The sequence below is a fragment of the Trichosurus vulpecula genome, chromosome 2 (assembly GCF_011100635.1).
Source record: "Trichosurus vulpecula isolate mTriVul1 chromosome 2, mTriVul1.pri, whole genome shotgun sequence".
Taxonomy (NCBI): Eukaryota; Metazoa; Chordata; class Mammalia; order Diprotodontia; family Phalangeridae; genus Trichosurus; species Trichosurus vulpecula.
The window spans coordinates 147,190,182-147,212,275 of NC_050574.1; the positions used below are offsets into that span (position 1 = coordinate 147,190,182).

General features: G+C 36.9%; 1 protein-coding gene across 1 annotated transcript in view; it reads left to right on the forward strand.

Moving 5' to 3' along the window:
• Positions 1–22,094, forward strand: part of TRPC6 (transient receptor potential cation channel subfamily C member 6) — a 179,731-nt gene that overhangs the window by 26,208 nt on the left and 131,429 nt on the right. The window lies entirely within an intron of this gene.

Consider the following 22,094-nt stretch of genomic DNA (forward strand, 5'->3'; position numbering starts at 1 on the left):
ATAAATTCAGCTTTCAGAGTTCTTATTTCTCTTTTAAACTGTTAAGGAACAATGCACTGTGTTCTGTACCCTCTACGTAATCCATAGATTTCTGCGCCTGATCGTGTGTTGAATCATTTTCCTTTGTCTTGTATTACTTATTTATGGATGCCTGCACTATTTACTTGGTTTGGAGACTAGAGTTCCTTCTGCTATTGATGTCTTCCTTCTCTGTTTATACACAGGTTATCTATGTTTTCTTCCTGCTGAGATCTTTGATAATTTCAGGCTTTTTTTTTTTTACTTCTGTCTTCTCCCCCGCCCCTCACCCCCACCCTGTATTGCTCACCTTCTGACTGCTTTCCCTTTCATGGTCCTTCCCTGGGGTCTGCTGCATCTCAAAGCCTCTCAATCTCCCTCCATACAGGGCAACTCCAGGTTCATTAGCCTTGGTCTCTGCCCGGAGTGATATCTGGAGGCACAGAACTGGCTGCATCTGGATGCTGGGCGCTTTCCCTTAGGCTTAGTAGAGTGTCTCATGTACAAATGACTTACCTCTGTTCCTAACTTCTCTTGCCCAATGACACCATGAAAGAGGTGCCTGCCACGGCAGCCTGAGCAAATTTCTGAATTTGGATCTCCTTGGCACTGGGAGGAGGAAGAGGAGTCAGGGTATAAGGATGAGTTCAATTATAACCTTATGGGGCAGCTTGTGTGGCCAGGAACATAGTGGATGTTGAGGGTAGGAGTATTGGGTGAGCTCTCATTAGAGGTTAGAGTATATTGACCTTCTCTGCTGTTAGTTCACTTAGTTTTTATCTAGTTTGGGTTCTTGGCATCCTAGACTGTGGAGACAACTTTTTATCTCTGCTTCATAATTGCTATTTTAGAGAGGTTTGAGAAGTCGTAAGTATCAGAGAAACTGTTCAGTTAGCCATCTTTTTGTACATGTGACTCAGGAGGCCACAGCTTAACCTATTTAATATCACCCAACTCCCACACTCTCTTCCCTTCACCTCCAATCCCGTCCTCCTTCCAGTTTATTAAACTTTTTTCTAGTTTTGAAGATTTACTTAAATCATTAATTTCTTCTTATTTATTTTTTTGATTTGTTATGTTTTTATAGGAAATCTATGTTCCTTAAATTGTCTCTATATTTCCTGTCTTTGAGATAAATGACTTTTGTTTGTGTGGAGGTCATGTGTTTTTTTTAACATTTTTTGAGAGGGGAAGGTAGGGCAATTGGGGTTAAGTGACTTGCCCAAGGTCACACAGCTAGTAAGTGTGTCAAGTGTCTGAGGCCGAATTTGAACTCAGGTCCTCCTAACTCCAGGGCCGGTGCTGTACTCACTGTACCACCTAGTTGCCCCATCATGAGCAATTTTAATGTCACTTCCTTTTACTTCTCTTCTTCTGGATTGTCTTTAACTTTATATTTGTATTTCCAAGCTGTTATATGTTCTTTTGCCTTTTTCTTTTTTTAATACTCAAATTCAATTTTTTTGTTCCTATTATGCTAAGTATTTCAGCTATGCAGGTCATGAATTCTGTTATTTGTTCTCATCTAACTTCTCTCTTTCGAATCAATCTGGAACTGCTGTTGTGGTTCTATGTTCTCTTAGGAAACTACAGGGTTCTATGTTCTATCAGTTGTTTGTTTAATTTCTTTTGTCTTTATTTAGAAAGGGGAGGAGGAATGAGGATAGGAGAGGGGGAAGTTGTGGGAAAGAAATCAGGTTGAACTTGTGGGAAGGTTATCAGTCTAAAATGGGTCAGGGTCAGGTTCAACTGGGGCTAAAAGAGCCTTAAGTAGGGTCTTTAGGTTCCAAGTCTGGGAGTAGTTTGAATTTGGATTGAGGATAGGAAAGAATAGCTAACCTGTGATGATGTGCAGGGGATAGGTTATATTTGGGGGTGTGGGAAATGGCTTGTAAATTTGGGATGGTAGGGAAGTAGGGTGGATAGGACTTATGGGGAGTGAGAGAGAATCTTGGTCTGACTTGTCTTATGGACAATACATTGTCGTTGTCCATAGGATAAGCTGGACAGGACAGCTTGTTGAGGAGCATCTGGATGAGGGCACAGAAATTGGATCTGGGGTTAGGGACACTATAGATGCAGGGTAGGCTAAGGGTAGATTGAACTTGAAAAGGAGTGATATGATATTATGGATGCTAGTTTAGTACCTAGGTTAAATATAATGAGGGGTGAGGGTCAGGGGGTGAGCTGGGTTTGGTGTGATGATCACTTCTACTTTGGATATGGGGTCAGGGAAAAGTTGGTTTGGGAGGGGAATAGGGGGATCTTATGGGCTTGGGTTGTTGGGTCAGTTGAATTTAGGAGTACATAGTGGTCAGAAGAGACATTGGATGTAGTTGCGGGGTGTAATAGTAGGATTATGGCTAGGTAGTTGGTTGACTTTTAATATGAAGAGAGCTCTTTGGAGTCATCATGGAGGCACATAGTTATGCTCTAGGGGGATATATCATAACAGTTTTCTTAAAGGATCCCTAGAGATTCTGCTTGCTATACATCTTTAGGCAACGGGGTTGTCTGAGACTTAAGTCCTTTTAAATTAGTGTTTCCTCCATCCCTTCCCATTAACGCTTCTACTGCCTCTACAAAACAATAACTCTGCTCTATTCCCCTGTTCCCTCACTCTGCATATTTTCCTCAACTACAAATTGAAAGGGTTGGACTGGATGGACTCTGAGGTCTATTCCAGTTCTGTATTCATGATCCTTTTTAGGAATTTTCACTGGCATTTTGATATATGTGTTTTCTTTCTAATCCAATTCCATCCCTTAACTCTATACTTTTTTACAGGCTGCCCTCCATACTTGTGATGCTTTCCCTCTTCATCTTCACTTCCTGACATTCCTGGCTTCCTTTGAGACTCATCTCAAATACCTTTTGCAAGTGGCCTTACCAGATCTCTCTTTCCCAAGTTTCCTCCCACCCTGACACTTCTACTGCGTTTCTTCTGAGATTACATCCTATTTTCACTATGTATATCTTTTATATGCATAGTTATTTACATGTTTTCTCCTTCATTAGATCATAAGCAGGGCAAGGACTATTTTTGCCTCTCTTTGGATCACCAGCCCTTAGCAGAGTCTGGGAATGTAGTAGGCACTTAATTAATGCTTATTGACTAACTGGAAGCAGAGGTTCTTATAGAGCTATAGACTCCTGGAGAGTCCATAAGCTGATTTAAGGGTATCTATGAGCTTGGGTGGGAAAAATACACCTTAATTTCAATTAACCTATAATTGAAATTTTGCATTTTCTTCAATTGTGAATTAAAGAATAGATTCTGAGAAGCCCTCCATAGTCTTTACTAGACTGATAAAAAGAACCCCTGGGCTAGAGGAGCCTATAATTTTAGAAGTTTAATATAGTACTCTCACAAGCCATTTACTTAGAGCTTGTTATATGCAAGCACTATTCTGGGCCCTGAGGAAAAAAAATAAAAAAAAAGATATGTCCCTTGCCCTCACAAGGCTTGCATTCTGTCACTGGGATGTCGGCACAAGAACAAATATGCAGTACTATACAATAACCAAATGATTATCTTAAAATAATCATAAGATTAAAAGATCACAGATTTAGAGGGGAAAGAAAACTTAGAGGCCTTCTAGGTCATTTTATAAAGGAAGAAACTGAGGTATAGAGCAGTTAAATGATTTGCCCTGGGTCATTCTTCAGGCAAGTTTACTGCACGAATCCACCTAACTTGGGGGAGGGGGTTGCTCCTTCCTTTGTTCTTCACATCTAAAGTATACCATTGGAGAACATAGACTGTCCATCAATTATCTTTTACTCTCAACAAGTGACCAATCCATCTTTTTATCATAAAATTTTTTGACAACATATTGATTAGTTGTTCTGATTTTCTCTTCCTTTTTTTTCTTTAAAAAAAAACTCTTTGATATATGACATTAACAGGAGGAAAGACAGAGGTGGGTAATGGAGAAATTTTGGAAATCTAAGAAAAAGATATGAATAAAAACAGTAAATTTATTGACGCCATTCTTTCTTCAAAGTTCCTTATTTGTTTGTGTTGCCCTGATACCATCCACTATGATCCTTTCCCTGTCTCTTCTAAAGGAAGTATTTTTTTATCCTTGAAACCATCTCTGATCCTCCAAGCTGAGTGCTTCAAAATTTTCTTATAGCATTTTGGAATTTTTTACCTTCTATTAGGATTATTTGTGTGTCAAGGCACCCTACCACATTCAGTTTTAAGTGCTTGAGTTCAGAGTCTGGGTCATTTTTCATTTTTTATCTATTACCCCGAAAAATGATTTATACATTATATGTGCCTACTAAATATTTGTATATTTAATTGGAATTTAAATTGGAATTAATCGGAAGGGAAAAAGAAGTTCCATCCATTCAATGGAATGGATATCCATTCATATATAATAGATTTATTTAAATTGTTCATTTCATACCTGTATGTAGGGAAGAAGAATAGTAAGACAAAGGGATCATAGCTTTAGAGGGGGAAAGGGACCTTAATGGACATTAAGTCCAACCCTCTTAATTTACAGGTGAAGAACTGAGGCCCTAAGAGGTTAAGTGGCTTGCCTAAAAATGAATAGCTAGTGTCAGAGGTGGGATTTGAACCCAGGTTTTCCTGACTCCAAGTTCAGCACTCTATCCATGGTGCCCTGAAATAGGGGTCTGCAATACTCATTATGTTTAATAGATTTGGGCACAATTTGGAACACTGTAACAGCTGTAGCTGGCATGCTTCTGATGTTGTTAGATGGCTTTGAATCACATAAACATATTGTCTCAGAATAACAAAAATGGTAGGTGACTCAAAAGGTAATAGAAAGACTTGTGATGGATGTGAGTAGGCTGCAGGTTGGAGGAGTTGCAGTCTTCAGTGATGAAAGGAGAGGCTACCCAGTGAGATCCTAGAACCATCAAAGGGTCAAAGTTATTAAAAACAAAACAAAACAAACTCTTTGAATTGTTTGGAGAACAAAGAAAGCTTAAGTTTTAGCTTGTCCCTACCAAATAGCTGGTAAAGAGTGAAGGAGTCCATATGTTACCTGAGAAGTGATATGTTAACATATGGACGCTGAGTGTCAAATTAGTGCAGTTGGAAGTGACTCTTATACTACCTTCATTGCTAGTGGTTTTTCAAATATGGATCATGGTATCAGGTGCTAATTCTTCTTCATAGTCTATTCTGTTTTTTATTGTTGTTTAGTCACTTCAGTCCCGTTCAACTCTCTGTGACCTCATTTGAGGTTTACTTGGCAAAGATATTGGAGTGGTTCACCATTTCCTTCTCTAGATCATTTTTACAGATGAGGAACTGATGCCAACAGGGTTAAGTGACTTGCCCCAGGTCACACTGCTAGTAAGTGTCTGAAGCTGGATTTGAACTCATGAAGATCAGTTTTCCTGATTCCAAGCCCAGTGTTCTATCCACTGTGCCCTTTCTTTTCTTTACAATTTCCCTGCTAGGGGCTAGGGGTGACTTGCTGTCTGATGGAAAACGTTTATTGAAAATTTTGGTTTTACCTAATTAGAGAGGAACATAAAGTCATGCACCCTTGCAAATCCCTCAAAGGGGCTTGTCTTTTCAGAACAGATAACAAAATGTGTTATACTTTCAGTCAATTGTGCAAAATAAGCCTGTGAAGGTTTATTTTCTGTCTTATATTATTTGACTAAGAACATAGAATCGTAGCTCTGGAAATGGACAGGACTTTAAAAGGCCATCCAATCCAACCTCTTCGTTTTACAGAAGAGAAATTGAGAACCAGAGAGACTAAGTGACTTGCATCTCACAGGTAAATATTAGGCTGGGTTTTGGAGTCAGATCTTCTGACTCTGATGATTATTCATTGGAACAAAATAGTGGCATTTTGTTAAGCTTGCTGACAAAGTTACAGATGTAGTGATTATAAAAGGAAATGAAAAGGAGACTAAAACAAGCTTGAAATTGAAGTCATCCTTAGTTTTTTAAAAATATAATTTCTTGGAATTACTTAAAGAAAATTATCTAGAAGTTTATATCATGGCAGCAAAAAAATCATGTCAAAATCAAAATAATGAAAAATTTTTATTTAAACATATAGTAAGTATATAGTTTGTCATGGCTTTATTATTGGTTTAGTAGTTCTTAAAGGACTATTTTAAAATATTTATTTATTATAAATTTAAATCTAAGTCATAAAGTTTACAACTTTACACTACAAAGCATATAGTCATATGTATGAGTATACAGTACAGAATGCCATTTAATTTAGTTGTGAGATTGGGTGATTATGTGTACTGATAAAATTTTAAATATCCCTTTCCAGTCTGAATTTAAACAGTTTATTTATAGTAGAACAGCAGGCTTGGAAAATATGTGCTTTTATGGAGAAACTTTTCTCTGATTACTAAAGGACAGGACCTCTGTAAGCTAGAAAGTGTATACTTAACAGTTGATATCCTGAGTTGTTTGTGTCTACAGTGTCATAATTGAGACAATTAGTTTAGATAGGATTGTATTTCCAGGTTTTTTTCTCCTGATTAGTTTTTCACTTAGGATTATAAATTTAAGGCAGGAAGTTGATGTAATCTAGTCCAACCTCCTAATTTTATAAATAAATCTTACTTTGGTGCTTTGTGTACTCAAAAGGCTACCATTGTCATATGTGTAGACCCCTCCACACTTGTTTTTCCCCTGGGGTGCGCAATACTTTAAAACATCTATGATTTTATCACATGGCCCTGCCACTCTCACAAATCATATGTGACCTGGGTACACCATAGTAAACAGTCTTTATTCTCAACATTAGAATTTAATGAAATGCAGAGCTCTTATATGTTTCAAAAATTTGTTCTAACTAAAGTAAATAAAAATTCAATTATTGTATCAGTAGGCAGTCATTATTTTTAAAAATAAATATATATGAGAACTGAAATAAAAGTCAATATGGAATATTAAGAGAAGCAGTGTTCATTCTTCCAGATAAGGGCAGATCTTCCCAAGAAGGATGATCACATGATCCTTCTTTTCCAGTCTTATCTCATATTATGGCATTTCATGTGATTTTCTTTTTTTTTTTTTTAAGTGGCAAAGAAGATTTATGACCAATGGGATGAATCATGAGAGAGAAGAAACAAAACCAAAAAAAGAGGAGAGAGCAAATAGTTTGCTTCAATCTGCATTCAGATTCCACAGCTCTTTCTTTGGATGTAGCTAGCTTTTTCCATCATGAGTCCTTTGGAGCTGTCTTTGAGTCTTGTGTTGCTGAGGAGAGGCAAGTCTATCAAAGTTAGTCATCACAGAATCCATATGTCTGTGGTTGTGTATAATGTTCTCCTGGTTTGACTCCTCTCCCTCAGCATCAGATCATGTAGGTCTTTCCAGGTTACTATGAAGTCCATATCTTCCCCATTTCTTACAGCACAATAATATTCCATTACACTCATATACCACAATTTGTTCAGCCATTCCCCAATTGATGGGCGTCCCCTTGATTTCCAATTCTTTGCCACCACAAAAAGAGTAGCTATAAATATTTTTGTACATACAGGTCCCTTTCCCACTTGTGTAATGTCTTTGGGATATAGCCCCAGCAGTGGTATTGCTGGGTTAAAGGGTATGTACATTTTTATAGTCCTCTGGGCACAGTTCCAAATTGCTCTCCAAAATGTCTGGATCTGTTCACAACTCCACTAACAATGGATTAATATTCCAATTTTCCCACATCCTCTCCAGCATTTATCATTTTCCTGTTTTGTCATGTTAGCCAATCTGACAGGAGAGATGTGGTACGAAAGAGTTGTTTTGATTTGCATTTCTCTAATCAATAGTGATCTAGAGCATTTTTTATATGCCTATAGATATCTTTAATTTCCTTCTCTGAAAACTGCCTGTTCATATCCTTTGACTATTTCTCAATTGGGAAATGACTTTTATTCCTATAAATTTGGCTGAGTTCCCTGTATATTTTAGATATGAGGCCTTTATCAGAGACATTGGCTGTAAAGATTTTCTCCCAATTTTCTGCTTCCTTCCTAATCTTTGTTGTGTTGGCTTTGTTTATACAAAAACTTTTCAGTTTAGCATAATCAAAATTATCCATTTTGCACTTTATAATGCTCTCTATCTCTTGCTGTGTCACAAATTCTTTGCTTTCCCATAAATCTGACAATTAAACTATTCCTTGCTCTCCCAAATTGCTTATAGTATCAGCCTTTATTCCTAAATCATGTACCCATTTTGACTTTATTTTGGTATATGGTATAAGATATGGATCTATGCCCAGTTTCTACCCTACCATTTTCCAATTTTTCCAGCAGTTTTTGTGAAATAGTGAATTCTTAACCAAGAAGCTGGATTCTTTGGGTTTATCAAAGAGCAGATTGCTATAGTCGGTGGTTTCTGAATCTTATGTACCTAAGCTATTCCATTAATCTACCACTCTGTTTCTTAGCCAGTCCCAGGTAGTTTTGAGGACTGCTGCTTTGTAGTATATATCTGGTATGGCTAGACCACCTTCCCCAGCATTTCTTTTTCATTAATTCCCTTGATATTCTGGACTTTTTGTTCTTCCAGATGAATTTTGTTATTATTTTTTCCAGCTCTGTAAAATAAGTTTTGGTGATTCAATTGGTATGGCACTGAATAAATTAATTTAGGTAAAATTGTCATTTTTATTATATTAGCTCAGCCTGACCACGAGCAAATGATGTTATTCCATTTAATTAGATCTGACTTTATTTGTGTGAGAAGTGTTTCATAATTATGTTCATATAGGCCCTGGGTTTGTCTTGGCAGGTACACTCCCAAATATTTTATAGCATCTACAGTAACTTTAAATGGAATTTCTCTTTCTATCTCTTGCTGTTGGGCTTTGTTAGTAATGTATAGGAATGCCAAGGATTTATGTGGGTTTATTTTATATCCTGCAACTTTGCTTGTTTATTATTTCAAGGAGTTTTTTACTTGAATCTCTAGGATTCTCTAAGTAAATCATCATATCACCTGCAAAAAGTGATAATTTAGTTTCTTCTTTTCCTATTCTAATTCCTTCAATTTCTTTTTCTCCTCAATGCTACAGCTAACATTTCTAGTACTAAATTGAATAGTAGGGGTGATAATGGACATCCTTGTTTCACCCTGCATCTTATTGGGAATGCATCTAGCTTATCCTCATTACACATAATGCTTGCTGATGGTTTTAGGTAGATGCTATTCATAATTTTAAGGAAGACTCCATTTATTCCTATGCTTTCTAGTGTTTTTAATAGGAATAGGTATTGTATTTTGTCTGCATCTATTGAGATGATCATATGGTTTCTGCTAGTTTTGTTATTGATATGATCAATTATGTGGATAGTTTTCCTCATGCGATTTATTTTTCAAATCAAATTGTACTATTTTCAATCTCCTGAACAGCTACTTATAGTAAAAACTATACTTTGGCAGCTATAGGTCAGCACTACTAATCCTTGTTTTATCATTTATGGTGCCTCCTCATTTTGAGGTAACCGTGAAGGAAACTGAGGCTGAAAGCCTGTCATTAGAGCTAAAATTTTATCAGTTTGCCTTAGTGCTTATGACTTTGCAAGCAGGATATCTAAAGAGTCAAACTTGTGACATCTCTCGCCCTGTCTTCTCTTTCAATCTCCAGACTTGTTTCTCCAACCGTCTATAGGATATCTCTACCTACATGTTCTACCAGCATCTCAAAAATCAGTGTATCACAGAATGAACTCATTGCCTTTCTCTCCATACTTGCTTCTGCTTCTGACTTTTTCTGTCTGTGACATTGACATTCATTCAGTTTGATATTCAAAACATTGGTGTTATCTTTGACATTTTCCTCTACCTTGCTTCACCTCTGCAATTAGTTATCAATTCCTGTGGATTTTAGCTCCCTTAATATCTCTCACTCTCATCCTTTACTGTCTCTGCCATGGATCAGGCAAATGAATGCCCTGACTACTGCTTGCATTAACAATTGCAGCGACTCTTCCTTTCTCTGCTCATCTCCCCCCATAATAAGTTCTTTATACCTTTTCTAGAATAATTTTCTTTATGCTTTGACTTCATGTCAATCTTCTGCTCAAAAATCTTCTCATTGCTCCCTATTTATTTTATACCAAATAAAGCTCAAATTCTTTTAGCTGCAATTTCATTCTCTGTATAATATGGCACCACCCATTATCAGGAAGCATCAGTGGTTTGAAAGACCACTGCATTTGAAGTTAGAAGACCTGGGTTTTATTTCCATCTGTGCTACTAACTGCTACCATTAAAAAACTTAACCTCTCTGGGTCTCCATTTCCTCACCTGTAAAATAAGGGGGTTGGATTGTCTCTCAGGTCCCTTCCATTTGGCTCTGTATCTATGATCATATGAGCCTTCTTTTTCAGCCTTATCTCACATTACTGCTTTCCATGTGTTTTATGTTTCAAATCAAATTATGCTATTTTCAGTATTCTCTGAAACAGTTATTTATAGTTTTAAAAACTGTACTAAAACTAAACTTGTAATTTCTTGTCTTGTACCTTGCTCATGTTCTTTCCTATACCTGTGTAAGACCATTATTGAAATTCTCGACATTCTTGTATTGGGGTAAATCTTAGAAACTTCTTAATAATTATTACTCTGTCCAAGCTTTCTGCTGGGAACATCAGAATCTGGCTCATGTCTAGGTCTCTCCAAATATGGACCCTCAGCTCCTATGCAAGCACTCAGCCTGACAAAGCATTGGCTCTAGAACAGGCTTTATTTAACCCGACAAAAAATGTAATGGACTCAAAACTGAGCCAATAAACAGTCAAGATGAATTCCCTTTTTCTCTCCAGAACATTCCTCCACCTTGTTTGGGATCTATATGACCCTTCAGACTTAGAATAATTCCATTAATGCTTCCTTCTCCCAATCTTGCAAGAGGAAAGGACTATATGGGTTGCTACAGTCAAACAATTCAGGACAAGGGAAATTTTCACCTTGTCAAGTAGACATGAGGGAGAAAGTTTGGTTCTTTTTGTAGCATTCCTAGGCACACTGGAATGTCTTCCCTCTCCCCCATTCTGCTGCTGAATTCCTATGTATCTTTTAAAGCCCAAATCATATTTTTCTTCCACCTAGAGGTAGTTAGAGGACACAGTGGTTAGAGAACAGGGCCTGAAGTCAGGATTACCTAGGTTCAAATCCTGCCTCAAATACTTACTAACTGTGTGATACCAGAAAAGTCACTTAACCTTTGCCTCAGTATCCTCAACTGAAAAATGGGGATAGTAATAGCACCTACTTCACCAGGTTGTTGTGAGGATTAAATGTTGCTGTACTTGGCAGAGTGTCTGGTACATATTAGGCACTTAATTAATTCTTGTTTCTTTCATTCCTCTGTGAAGCCTTATTGATCAGGAATTGATCATCTTTCCTCCCTCAGACTTCTCACTGCATTTTGTTTTGCCTATCTTTAATGCATTTATCCTATATTATAATATATTATAGCTAGCTGTCTACATATTATGTCTCTTTTTAAAATTGTTAACTCCTTGTGAGCAGGGACTGGGGTATTTTAGTTTATCTTTGTGTCTCCCCCTTTTCCCATGCATTCTTTCCCACCACCCTCTCTGTAGTGTCTGTGAAATGGAAAGGCATTAAATAGAAAGCTATAGTAATTTATTCTTGCTTTTGTGATTAGTGTATTTGTATCTAGATTGGTGGTTCTTAATGGCTTTTATGTTAACTAAAAAGAGATTAAACTAAATGCCTGTATCATTTTAACCTTATAGTAGAAGTCAGAAAAGGTGAGGGTGGACTGGAGAGTTCCTGCCAGAACCTCCATTTAAGGAGAGCAAGGGCAGCCATCTCGGAATTCTGTCCCCTTCTCCCCTAACCCTCAACCTCTGCTGTAAATTCTTCCCCCTTTCCCTGCTTTCAACTTCTTTTTATGTGTTATTTTCCCACTTTAAATTGTGAGCTACTTGAGGACAGATACTGTCTTTTATCTTTCTTTCTATCCCCAGTGCTTAGCACAGTGCCTGTCACACTGTAGGAGATTAAGAAATGTTTATTGACTGACTGACTATAACCTTAGAAAGAGAGAAGCTCTAGGATGACCAAGATGTGGAATGGGGGAGGGGCAGGGAGACAGTTCACATCTGGAAATCATATTTAGTTTAAAGGTCATTTTTTTTTAAAAAGGAAGTGAAAATAAATTTCCTAAGAGTCAGAGTGGTACAAATTGTAGACTAGATTATTGAGAGAGGCTGTGGAATTTTAATCCCTGGATGACTTTAAAAATAGTATGACTTCTGTTTGGGAGAGTTTTAAGCAATTCTTGCTTAAAGGCATTAGAATGGACCAGATAACTCTTGGATTCTGTTACCAAGTACAGAGAAATAATATTGCTACTTTGAGCAAATGGCAGTATGGCCACTCCACCATTTTGCATTTTATTTATTTTTTCTGTGTTCTTAAAATGATCACTTATGATCTTGACAGCTAATTGAAACTTTAGAGGAAGATCTCCATCAGTTCCTTCTATTCTGCCCCAAGCCCTTCTGGATCACCCTTACAATTATAATAACCCTCCAACCCCTCATTCCCACTCAGCTTCATTTCAATGAAAATGAATCCTTGATTGTTTTATTGATCAGATAATAAAAAGCATGCTATAGTCTAGACTAGACATCAGTAGATCTGAGTTCAAGTCTCAGAGCTGCCATTAGCTCACTGTAGGACACTGAAAAAGTTCAGTTTTCTTCAGAGATTTGACTGGCCCTGGGGGACTAGGGCTTTATCCAAGCAGAAATTTAGAGGATATTTAGAAGGACTTAATGTCATTTCAGTAGCTAGAAACAACTGATTGTAGAATCTATTTAGAAAGAATAATTAATTAAATTAGTAATCTATGTGATGGATGCTTCCTACACTTCCTTTTCCTCCCATCAATTGCAACTCAGGTGAATTCTTCCTTAGCCCAGTGCAGTCTTGCCCTGTCCTGTTGCATCAGGTGAACCTTCCCAGAAGTGGCCTAATTATGTGATAGGGTCCCTATCACTACCATTTTCCCAACTTAAATCAGAGCTCATTTTTAGGTCACTTATTCCAGGTGTAAAATTGTAGCTCTGGTTTCCTTAACTTGATGATCAAGGACTTTGACTAAAGAATCACTAAGATCCCTTCTAGTGTTAATATTCTGTGAAAAGCTAAGGTATGTGCATTCTCCTTTTCATTAACATAACTAAAAACTATCTTTGTATTCTCATTATTTACGTAGGGGCTATAGGTGATATAAGATATAAGAAGTGAACAACTAAGGAGATGCTGTTGAAGAACAGGCTTTCAATTTCTGGATCAAGACTAAAGAGAATAAAGACAGGCTGTTGACTTGAGAAGTGTGCATCTAGGGGTAATAATAATATTAATAATAATAATAATAATGATGATGAAAATTTATGTAACACTAAGGGCCAGACTAAGCACTTTACAAATATTCTTTGATTTAATCATCACAACAACCCAACACTCGAAGGCAGGTGCTGTTATTATCCCTATCTTAGAGTTGAGGTAAACAGGTTAATTGACTTCTTGGGGGTAACATAGTAAGTCTCTGAGGCTAGATTTGAACCAAGGTTTTCCTGACTCCAGGTCCAGCACTTCATCCACTGAGTGACCTAGCTGGCCAGTAGATAAACTGCTGGTGGGTATCAATGAAGATAGAAAGGGAAGCTGTGGTTTCATTGGCATAAGGAATTCCTAGAAGAGAAAAATCCCTCTGCCAATGCAGGTTGGCACCTTTTTAGAGCTACTTTTAGCACTGAGAATTTATGTGACTTGCCTGTGGTCCCAGCTAAAATCTTGCCTTTTATAGGAAACCTTTACCAACCCAACTCTTAATTCCAGTGCCTTCTTTCTGTTAATTATCTCCTATTTATTCTATGTAAGCTTGCTCTACATGTATTTGTTTGCATGTTGTCTCTCCCATTGGATTATAAACTCCTTGAGGGCAGGGAGTCTTTTGTCTTTTTTTGTATCCCAACACTTAGCACAGAGTTTGGCATATAGTAATAAAATGCTTAATAAATATTTTTTAAATTGAATTTTTTTTCCTCTAATTTCAAATATTGATAGAGGCTCTTTTTGTGGTGGGAAAGAATTGAAAATTGAAGGGGTATCCATCAATTGGAGAATGACTGAACAAGTTGTGGTATATGATTGTGATGGAACCCTATTGTGCTGTAAGAAATAGTGAGGGGAATGGTTTCAGAAAAACCTGGGAGGACCTATATGAACTGATGCAAAGAGAAATGAGCAGAACCAGGAGATCATTGTACACTGTAATAGCAAAATTGTAATGATGATTGACTGTGAAAGACTTAGATACTCTGACCAATACAATAATTGAAGACAATTCTGAATGACTAATGATGAAAATTGCTATCCACCTCCAGAGAGACAACTGATGAACTCAGTGAAAATTGAAGTACATTTTTCTCACTTTATTTAATTTTTGTTTTTTGTGTGACATGGCTAATATGGAAATACATGTTGCATAATTTTGTATGTATAATAAACATTATATTGCTTTCTCAATGGGTGGGGGAGGAGCTAGAAAAAGGATGAGAACTTGGAACTAATTTTTTCAAATGTTAAAATAAAAAAATGGAATGAAATAAACAAAACCAAAAGAATAAAATATACAATAACAACAAGAATAATAATTCAGGCCATTACTGCCCCTCAGTGGTCTAGATTTTGATGACACATACTAAATTATCTATCTAATTGCCTCAGCTACCATTAGACACATTTCATGTAATTCCCTGGACATAAAAATGATTTTGGAGGCATCTGAATTGTTTTGATAATTATCTCATATTTCTACCACATGTTGTAAGTATAAATTGGGTTAAATTACCACATAAGAATTGGAAAGAGTATCGGAACTTCGTCTATCGCATATATGGATTTCACAGGCTCACCTTCAATACAGTAGGGGCATGGATAAATCCTTAAGGTTGAAGTTTTGTTCATTTGTCACTTTTAGTTTTATGGTGAAAAACTAATGTGGAATCTTTGTTTTTTAATGAATTTCAAAAGTTAATGATTTTTTAAATTTCTTTGTATCTTTTGAGAGGCAACATGGTGGAGTATATGTTATGGGTATAGTGTTGGCCTCAGAGCCAAGTCAAGACCTGCTTCTGACACACAATGCATATAGGAACCTGGGCAAATCACATAAACTCACAGTGCTCTAGGGATGACAATCTGCATTGGTAGAGGGAGTTTCCTCACCTGGGTATTTCCTATTTCAATGAAATCACAATTCTAATCTCTATTGATACTTTTCCTTTTTATATTGTTGTCATTTCCAAAGTATAATCCTTTTCCCCACATGCTGAGTGAATCCTTGTATATTTTGAAAAGAATATTCAGTGAATAAGTTATTTTGACTATTATAAATACCCACATTAACTATAAAGGACATATGAAGAAAGACACTATCTGTATCTAGAGAAAGAACTAATAAATAGACGTATGAATTGAATAATTTTACATATATATATGCCTATTTTGTCTAATGGCAACCATCTTTAGGGCAGGAAGTACGGAAGAAAAAAAGGAAACAAAGAAATTTACATGATAATTTTGTTGTATATTTGAAAGGAATACCAAGTCGTGCATAGTAGATTTGCAGTTTCATATGCAATCATGCTTTTCATTGTACTCTGTTATGGAAATGCTTCTTTTATAACATAAATTAAAAATAAAATAAATTTAGAAAAGAGAAAATATCCCTATTCTGTAAGCATGAGGGTCCACTAATCTTTTTCAAATTATTCCTTAAAAACACATACATATATGCATATGGTCTGTCTTTGTTTCATCATGTCAGTCAGTTAGTCAACAAGCATTTATTAAGCATCCATTACATGCTAGGCAGTATGTAATATCCCCAGCTAATTCTGGGGATATAAAAAGATAAAAATAGTTCCTTCCCTCAAAGAATTCATTTTGTTTAAATCTTTAAGTTGGCACCAATGAACATGTCCCCATAGACAACAATTTGACAAGATCTTCTCTGGTCAGTTTTGGGGAGAGCTTTGAAACCTTGAAATTGCTTCCTCTTCCTCTTCATGGGGCAGTTTCAGCATCTCTAGCAACAAGGAAGTTTCACCGACATCCATTGCTCAGCAATAAGTCCCAGAATACTTGTGAACAACTTTATCTTCTCCATACATGACACTCAAGTTCCATTACTGCATTTCGACATATCTGTAAGCCTAAGATGTTTTCCCATTTCAAATCTATAATAATGGCAGATTGTGAAAAAGTCATTTAATAGAAACTTCTGAAATTGATCTCATTTGAACACTCTTTCATTTATCAGCCTCTCAGTATTATTTGTACTCACTTTGTAAAATACATGAGTGAATTTCTTCAAGAATACCTAGTACACCCCATCCAAAATTTCAAAACAGATAAAGAATGGCATAATTATATGGATCATAGATTTTGACCCTGAAAAGGACCTTAAATGTCTTAAGGTGCAACCTCCTTGTTTTACAGATAAAGTAACTGGACACAAATAAATTAAATAACTTACTCAAGGTTGCAGATATAATAAATTACTTAGCTGGGATTTGAAGGTATTGGGTGCTATAGCAACTAGCCATTTTTCTACCTTCTCCCATATCCTTTACCAAGGAATATGCAAAGTCCTGAAAGCATTGAGGCCTTGGTCTTCCTCCTTGTCCAGACCCATCCCTCAAGTTAGGATGCAAGGAAAGACCCTGAGTCCAATTTCCATAGTCTTCTTCCTATAATCCAGAGGAAGACTGGTGACTTGGAGTGCCAGTGAGTTATAGCTTGCGTGCTGCTCCGTCTCCTCTTCCCTACTTCCCACCTTGGCAGTTACCTGGGATAAGTCACATTATAACTGTGGACTTTGGCTGGGCTAGCTTTAAAAGATTTGTCTGTTGACAAAAAATGATTTACCACAGAGTTTCTTTAAATATGGAGCTATTTTTAGAGAATTTTGAATATAACTTGAGTTATTCATATCTAATCTGTTAGTTTCCATGCCATTGAACTCTCCTGGTCTTTCACCTACCTCTCTGATTTCCTGTCCTTTATAGACAAATGTTCACCAAGGCTGTCTTCAGTTCTTTTGTTTTCTTCTATTCTTCTCTGACATTTCACTCAGTCACACATCTTAGATTTTACCTCTATGAAGAAGGTAAACAAATTCATATCTCCATCTCGGGTTTCTTGTTTGAGCTATAGATGTGCATTTCCAGCTACCTGCAAGACATCCCTGTCCAGATGTTCTGCTGGCATTTCAAACTCAACATATCATGAATTAAAATGATCTTCTGCTATAGACCCTTTTGTGCCTTCTAACTTGCTTTATTTGAACCAAGGGCACCACCATTTTCTCTGCTACCTACATTTGAAATCCAAATGATGGCAGACACCTTATCCCATAGATCCAATTAGTTACAAAGTCCTTTTAATTCTAATCTGCAATGCCTTTTGTAGATTCTATGGTAGAAGCTGCTGGGAAAGCAGCTGAAACTGAGTCTTAGGGAGTATCTATCTTTTCATTCCTACTGAAAATACCCTAGTTTATAACCTCATTACCTCCCACCTAGACTACTGCAATAGTCATCTAATTGATCTCTCTGCTTCTAGCCTCTCACTCTTCACATTTCTCTATATCTACTTAGCCCAATTAATCTTCCTCAGAATTAATATTCCTCAAAATTAATTTGCTCGTGTCATTACCCTGTTCGAAGTCCTTCAATTATTTTACATCACGTCCTGAAAAAAGTCTAAACTCAGCCTGGCATTCAAGACCATTCATAACTTGGACCCAAACTACCTTTCTTATTCTGTAATATTTATGCATACTGTACCCAATTCAAACTACAATAATTGCTGTTTTTCAGATATAGCCCATATATTCTCATCTCTTTGTTTTTATTGAGGGAGGGATGAGTGTGGGAAAGAGAGCTTTCCTGTTTTCTCCATAGGGGAAATCCCTTTTCCTTCATTCTACCTGTGTAACTCCTATTGATTTTATAAGGTCTAGCTCAAATGCTTTCTCTCCCCACATGGAATAACTCTTCTTATCTAATTTGAAGCCATTCAGTGATTTGTTTGAATCTCTTTACTGTACTTTTTATTTTATATTATCATTATTTATCTAGGTCTCCAACAAGGTCCCTCTATATGCATCATAATAATGTGAAGGTAATCCTGAGTTCTTAAACCCCACATCAGTGGAATATAAGCTCTAGCACTTCCTGTCAAGCTAGTCTGGTCTTGAATTTGGATGTGGTAACAGATCATTTGAGTACTGGCCAAGGACCAGCCTAGCTAAATTTGGCTTCTCATCACCATATTGACTTTAAGATGATGGTATTTTTGGCCACAACTCTCAAAATTGACTAAGTCATAGAAATCTGTATTAGTGAAGAGAAAACCCACACTGATAAAAATCACAGATCCTTGAAGTAATTAAGTATATATACACTTGCACATATGTGTATATGTGTACATGCAGTAGAGATGGTGTCAAAACCAGAGCCTGCAAATATATGGCCTGCAAAACTACCAAGTATGCCAAAGCAGATTAAAATGTAATTGAGAAATATTTAACAAAATAAACAAAAGTATAATAAAACATAGATAATATTAACTTGTGGTTTCCTAAGTCAATATGTAGTCCATGGGGATCCATTTTGAGTTTGACACCACTGACGTAAACATACAGATTTTTTTTACTAGATTATAAACTCAAGGATACTAATTGTGCATATTTGTTTTTGTGTTCTTGTAGTATTTAACACAACACTGTATGTTGAATGTTGTTGCTCAGTAGTTCGGTCATGTCTGATTCCTCATGATCCCATGGACCATAGAGTCCATGGGGCTTGCTTGGCAAAGATACTGGAGTAATTCAGCATTTTCTTCTCCTGTAGATTAAGGCAAACAGAGGTTAAGTAAACTTGCGTGGGTATCACATAGTGAATGTCTGAGGCCAGATTTGAACTCAAGTCTTCTCTACTCCAGGCCCAGTACTCTATACACTTATAGAGTCAGTGGAAAGGCAAACCGAGGTTAAGTGACTTGCCTAGGGTTACACATTACTGAGTGACTGAGGCTGGATTTGAACTCAGGTCTCCTTGACTCCAAGTCCGGCACTTTATCCACTGAACCATGCAGCCACCTCTATCTGTTGAATATAGTTGTCACTAAAAAAAATGGCAGAGGCTTGAGTCTGTACTGTGGTCATGCCTGAGAGGAAAGGAAGTAGCTTCAGAGACAAATATAAAACAGATAATAACTAGTTGTGTCTGTGAGAGTATGAACATAGTCATTCATATGGATGTTCCTTGGCTCCAAAGCCCTGTGCTACTTACCAATGCAGATGTGGGCAGGTCAGGCTTGCTGTGCTTGGGTTTTCTTTCTGCCCCTACTCAAATGTTCACCTTGGGTATACAAAACAATAGGGGCTGCACTTGCTTCTTCCTCGGGATTCAACCCCAATTACTTTCCCAGTAGACTGACTTAGACTTGCCATTATTTTCCCACTTGATACCTTTGGGAAGCACCATCCCTTTGTGCCCGTATCTGAATTTGTGAATCCTTTGAAATATGGGAGAATTGAGTACATAACAATGTTTTAAACAAAGGTATCCTTATACCCTACCCTTTCTACACCTACAAACATTTCTCACAATTCACACAAATCCTTCTGTTTCACTCAGCTTAGGTGTCATAGTTATTTCTCCTCTACTTTCTTACCAACATATCTGAATTTTGCCAGTCTCTATGCCTTTCCTCATGTCCTCCCATCCTCCTTCTTGGCATGCCATCTCACCTACTCCCCAACAACAAGAAGTTACAAAAGCTCTGCCACATCCACCACCCTCTGGTGTAGGCAGTGTAAGCATTATTATCCCCATTTTCCTACTGGGAAAAAATAGGACTCAGGGAGTATCTATCTAAGTGACTTACGATTATGCAGCAAGCAGGTCATGCAGCTGAGATCCAAACCTAGGTCTTTTGATTCTTTCCCCAATATTACCTCTCCTTAGTCAAAAGTGCCTCCTATGAAGACTAGAGTTATAGGCAAATTTTGTGTTGGCAGGAGTTTCACAGTAGTTTCCACACCAACAAAATATTGACCACCTCCAACATTTCAAAGGCATGAAGGACAAATCATTTTTCACACCTTGTTTCTACTTTCTGGCAATGCCAAAATTTAGTGGTCAAAAGATACAAATGAATGGGATGTCAATTAATACCTGTATTTTAGCCAATTGTTGTCACAGAGAAAGAGCTGGATGGGGTCAAACAAGGGATTAAAATGAGGAAGGAAATTGTGAGGCACACACTATCATCAGATAAGCTAGAGCAATGAGAAATACAAATGTAAGGCTTCCAGAAGAGACCTGAGAAACAGTTTCACCCCAAAATAGTCATTTGCCTAACTACTTGGAGTTATCTGATCAATATATTCAAACAGTGCACATACACACATAAGTTATTGTACTCTTCTTTAATGTGAAAATACACTCCTTAACTGTGTTCGTTGCCTAAATCATTTATCTGTATGCTTATTTTCTTACATACATTTAGCTTTGCTTGGTAGAACTTTCAATCCTCATAGTACGCCACTCAGGAACAGCTCGCCAAGTCATCCTCTTTAATTTCAAAAATTTCATGTTGGATTAAAACTTAGATAGACTTAGAAAATCAGACTGCATGAAAAAGATGTGAAATGTGTGTCTCCAAATGAATTAATACTTCTCAATGAATATTTATGATCTTTTAAGCTTGCCTTTAGCTAGATTAGAAATATGTTGAGTTGTAGGTCTCTTTCCAGCAGTATTGCTTAAAACTAACTGGATTTCTATTGCTTTCTCAGCATTGAAATATATCTATTAATTTGTTTTAGGATAATGCACTTCAACAACTTATATACTGGAGCATCCTTGAAACGTGGACAATGCTTAGACCTCATTCAATAAATACTAATAGCTCTCATTAGGGTATATAAAGCACTTTGTTCACAATAGTCCTGTAAGTTAGGCAGTATGATTGCCTCCAATTTAAGATGAGCAAACTTTAGTTCGGAGGATAGAAGGGATATTTTATGTATCTATAACATAGGATCATTCCCTGCATCTTAAAGAACATTTGAGGGAAGTTCTTATACTGAAAACTTCTTAGTCGGCTTTGGCAAAATGTTAAAGCCCATCTACTCCTCATTTCCTCAAAACAGCAAGAAAAGCACTGAATAAAGTAAACAATTAACAACAACTAAGAGAGGAATGGAAAATAATTCCTCACAAGGAAAATCTCAAAAAAAAGCCATCAGTCTAAAATAAATGAGTGAACAAAAATTATCACAGAATTTGAGAATTAAAAGGGGCATAATTATACATCTTGTTCAAACCATATATGAAGTAATTCTCACTATATTGTACCTGATAAATGGTCATTCAGCTGGAACACCTCCAGTGGAAGAGAACCAACCACCAACCCACCAAGTCCATTACACCTTTGAACAGCTCCAACTGTTAGAAGATTTTCCTTCTATCAATCCGAAAGCCTTCATCCATTGCTCCTGAATCAGCCTTCTATAGCCAAAAAGAACAAGTCTAATCCCTTCTTTCACAAATAAATAGCCATCATGTCACTCCCCTCCTTACCCCCAACATTTCTTTTCTCTAGGATAACTTTTAACTAGTCCTTATATTTCTAAAACACAGGTCTGACTATGTCACCCCCCGCCCCCACTCTGAAATCTCTAGTAACTTTCTATTACTTTTAGGATAAACTAAAATATCTTCCTTATAGGATTTGAAGCCCTTCACATTTTGACCTAACCTATCTTTCCAGGCTTACTAATGTCATCTCCACTGATAAAAATCATATCTTTTCTGATGTTGAACCACTTGAGAATGCCAAGGACTTTGTTGATGAGAAAGTTCTTTGATGGTCTTCAGCAGCTATGGTTTTTAGCACCTGCAGGAATAGCTTCCAGGCTGCATCTCCACGAGGCTTGCTTACCAGGATGATGGCTACAATCACTGATCTGGAAGCACTGCTG